Consider the following 4,458-nt stretch of genomic DNA (forward strand, 5'->3'; position numbering starts at 1 on the left):
TGTTAAGGCGACACACTACATGCAAAAACATTGTTTTTCATGCACTGGTCAATTTTGCTCCCATATTTATGTCTGTAGATTTCTACTAAATTCACAGAAAGTTACCGTTAATAATGTCCACCTCGGTAGCTCTTATATACACCAAACTGTACAGATGGATGCCTCTCTATACTCTGTTTAGTAAGCCACTAAAAACATGATGACACTCTTTTATGTCTGTTGAAAGTATTTTCTGAATTAAGGAGCGATAAAAGCAGACCTCCCAAACTCCCTTTGACTCTAATACGTCAACAAAATGAAACAAGATTTTCTTTCATTCAATGTTAAGATTTCTGTTCTGGAGAATTTATGCAAATTAGCACCCATTTGCTAACAAAATTCCTCATTTGCATATTTAAACATTACAATTTTTTGAAAACTTGTAATATTAAATACAATTGTCTTAATTTAAGTAATACACTGGGGACGTTTCATGGTGATATCTAGTAGAAATATAATAGTAATGTCTGTAGTGTCTTGCCTTCATGCAAATCTACTTGTGAGCAAATGTTTGCTTTCTGTATCTGCAGAGGAGGTAAATGCATACTTCACTCTATTTTTCTTAGTTGCATTAGTAAATTTGCAGATATACATATATATATATATATATATATATATATATATATATATGTATATATCATATCACTCCATCCTTCTCTCCCTTGGTCTTCTGTATCTTTACAGTATATGTATTTCTTTCTCACTTTCTTTATTCACTATTCTCTTCTTCATCTGATCTGAAAACATGAAAAAGCCCCAAAACTGAAGGTGGTCTCACACATGAACAGTCAGCACTTTAACGTTGCATTCCTATTCATGTCATTGTTCCCTTTTTACTTTAAATAAATTAAGATTGAGCTTCTTGGAAAGTACATCGTCCGGCAGATGTTGAGCACATTCAGCAGCTCACAGAGTTACACACATGGATTTTAGAATCGCTCAGCGATCACACGAGTGTGTGTTTGGGTGTTTGTTGCTGTGAAGTGCATATTGTCGTGAAGGATCTCTGGTGCCACCCTCTGGAGAGAAGCAGAAATGATTTAGGTTGCTGTGTTTCAAATATGAGCAAGAAAACTTTTGTGAGTTTTTATTTGAAAGTAAAAATGCAAATCACAGAATAAACCATCTTATTCAAAAGGTGTTAAAACCATACAGGGAAAACTTTACTCAAAACACAACACGGTCAAATTTACTAAACTAAAAAAGCAATATTCACTTAAATGGGAACAAAATAAGAACCTTCATTGTCTCCATGCAGAACACATATTTATCCAAAATGTCTGCCTCCTCAACTCTCTCAATGCCGACATGTTTTCACAGCTGCTTGCTTTGGTCTTAACATTCTAAATCTATGATACAAACAGTCATGCGACTGTTAAAAAGAGCTCAACATTCAACAAGTGACGTCTTATTTCTTTGGTTTGTTGACGATGGCGTAGAGCTGGCTGGGGTCAGCCGAGGCTGCGGCAGAAGAGGAGGGAAGTTTCACAGTGCTGTAGGTCACTGTGTCATCTTCATCCTCATCATCATGTTGAATGTGAGCCTGGAGAGAAAAAGAGGAAAACTCATAAACGACGTACAAATAAACTTAATCTGACCGGAGTCATGAAAGATCATGAAATATCTGATAATGTCTCCATTCTACAGGGAAGGTGAAGGGGCCACAGACAAAAACACAGCGGTTCATCCCCTGGTGACCATGAATATTTACAGTCAATGTCACGTCAACCTGATCATGACGTCATCACTACTCAGAGAGCTCACCCGGGCTTTACTGTTGGTCTTCTTGGTGTAGCTGACGGAGGCGTAGGAAACACCTTCTTCAGGATCAGCCTGCACAGAGAAGACATTACATTACAGTCATTTAGCAGACGCTTTAATCCAAAGCGACTTACAAGAAGTGTATTCAACAAAGGTATTCAAGAGAACTATAGTCACCAGAAGTCATAAGTGCTTCTCCTTTTTTAAACGAGCATCTAAGAGCATGAAGCAGAGCAAAAGTACAGAGCAGAAACAAACTAGTATGAATACAATAAGTGTTGAGTGGAAGGCTCAGGGTAGCACTTCTTGAAGAGGTGAGTCTTCAGCCTGATGAAAGATGGGCAGCGACTCTGCTGTCCTGACGTCATTCCACCACTGTGGGGCCAGGACAGAAGACAGACGTGACGGGGTCGATCGGCCGCAGGGACGATGGGTGTAGGCGGGGGTGTAGGGCTTGACCGTGGCCTGGAGATAGGAAGGAGCTGTTCCTTTCACTGCCCTGTACTCTAGCACCAGAGTCTTAAACTGGATGAGCTCTTACAGGGAGCCAGTGTAGAGAACGGAGAAAGGAAGTTGTGTGGGAGAACTTGGGGCGATTGAACACCAGGCGAGCTGAAGCTTTCTGGACGAACTCCAGAGGTCTGATCGCCGACGCCGGGGCTCTGGTGAGTAGAGAGTGTCAGTAGTCCAGGCGGGAGATGAAGAGAGCCTGGATGAGAACCAGCTGGGTGTCGTCAGCATAACAATGGTAGAAGAAGTCATGCGAGCGAATAACAGAACCCAGAGATGTTGTGTAGAGCGAGAAGAGAAGGGGGCCCAGGACTGAACCTTGTGGAACCCCCAAGACAACATCATGGCTGCTCAGTGACTCACTGACTCACTCTTTCATGTGTGGAGTTACACAGTTAATAAAACCCTGCTTTGATGTATAAAATCACGATTGTATGAACGTTTGATTATCCAGATTTTAAACTCACCACGTCGTCATCCGTCTTTGTTCTGTTCCCTGAAAAGACAAAACAAAGAGAACTGGGTTTAGCTTCCAGTGAAATTCTAAGTTTATTAAACTTTGATCTGTGAATGTTCTCACCTTTAGTTCTCTTCCATGTGATGACAGACACAGTGATGATCAAGACTGCTGCAACACCCACAGACACAAAGAGAAGAATCCACCACCAGCCTGAGAAGAGAAGAGTTAAATATGGTCAGAGGGTTTGATGATGACGAGGTGTTTGTCAGCATCTTCTTGTGTTGTCTTGATCTCTGTGATTTTGTCTTTTCTAAATGTAAATGTACTTCTGTTCTGTTCACTCACCTTCTGGTTTCTCATTTGTGTTGTTTTCAGATGTTTTGTTGAAAATGCAACAAACTGTACAGTTAGAAACAAACTCAAGCATCTGACGTCATGATTAAAGAACGATGTGATTTAAAAAGCTCCAATATGAACAAATACTTTGTGTGATCATCCACAAGAGATTTTAAACAGCTCATCATATTCTCACCTGAGGACTGAGGAGAGCTGAAGGTGAACTGATGCACTTCTCCACTGTAACCATCAATCAATTCACATTTCAATAAAGACTTTGACTTCTGATCAAGGTGAGATTGTTTCATTCTCAACCAGGCTGAACATGTGGAGTCATCTTGTGATGTCTCCACATCATTCTGATCATCCTCATACAACCACTTCACTCTGTGTCCACACCATTTTTTTTTTGACACAGAGCAGTTCAACTTCACCTCATCATTGATCTTCTGTTCAGTCACTGTTGGTGAAGATGGAGACGTTGTGAGAGACAACAAGAGTAAAATCAACTTCTTGAAATCACTGTCATCATAATTATTATAATGTTTCAGTTCATTGATCCAACAAGACAGTTTGAAAACATCATGATGTAAATACTCACTGGTGACAACAGACAGATCAACCACAGCATCTGGACCTTCTTGTTGTCCTGATCTGAACTGTCTGCAGAGATAAAGACCACCATCTTCATCTGTGACATTCTTTATAACCAGAGAACATTTCTCTGAAACACTCAGTCTGTCTGATTTAGCTTCTGCTGCTTCATGAATCTTCCCATCTTCAAACAGCATTACTGCGTTTCCTGAATCAGTGAAGGTCCACATCGTACCGTCACACTGATTCTGATCATGTCTCACATTCTCACAAGGCAAAGTGACTTCATCTCCATCTCTGACAGTGAAGGATGAAGCTGCTGCTGTTGAGAAAATGTAAAAAAATAAACATGAAATATGAATATAACTGTAAAGTTCATTCATAGTGTTGTGATCATTTTAAATAAGTTTGCAAATGTGTCTCATTCTTTGGTTTCCAAGAGTTCATAAAGTCTTCATGATGATTCAAACAGAACCTGCACACTTACCTCCAAAGCTCAACACCTGCAGCATCAGAAATGAAGACGTTACAATCCATCTGAATTCAGCCATCGTGCTTCTCTCTCGGTTTCACGCTCTCCACTGTCAAAGTCTAAGATGCTCTGCTTCTTAAACATGAACGCAGCATCTACTTCCTGTCTTCACTTCCTCACGATGACGTCGTCTCTCCTCTGTTGGCGGATGAATTGATGCGTGATTTTAACTTTTATTCTCTCTGAGTTTCTTGTGGACGTCAAGAGAGTGAAACACTTTGAAACT

The 4,458-nt window shown here is 40.3% G+C and overlaps 1 long non-coding RNA gene across 1 annotated transcript; it reads right to left on the minus strand.

Annotated features, from left to right (window-relative positions):
- Positions 1-1,181: 1,181 nt before the first annotated feature.
- On the minus strand, positions 1,182-2,976 carry LOC137870852 (uncharacterized). The gene is made up of 4 exons (XR_011102755.1): positions 2,891-2,976; positions 2,778-2,806; positions 1,804-1,872; positions 1,182-1,582 (listed from the first exon to the last, which is right to left on the minus strand). It is a non-coding gene; the product is annotated as an uncharacterized lncRNA (long non-coding RNA).
- Positions 2,977-4,458: the final 1,482 nt, after the last annotated feature.

This window comes from Cebidichthys violaceus, unplaced genomic scaffold, assembly GCF_023349555.1.
Source record: "Cebidichthys violaceus isolate CVI_PGR_0920_01 unplaced genomic scaffold, fCebVio1.0.p SCAF_14, whole genome shotgun sequence".
NCBI classification, from domain to species: domain Eukaryota; kingdom Metazoa; phylum Chordata; class Actinopteri; order Perciformes; family Stichaeidae; genus Cebidichthys; species Cebidichthys violaceus.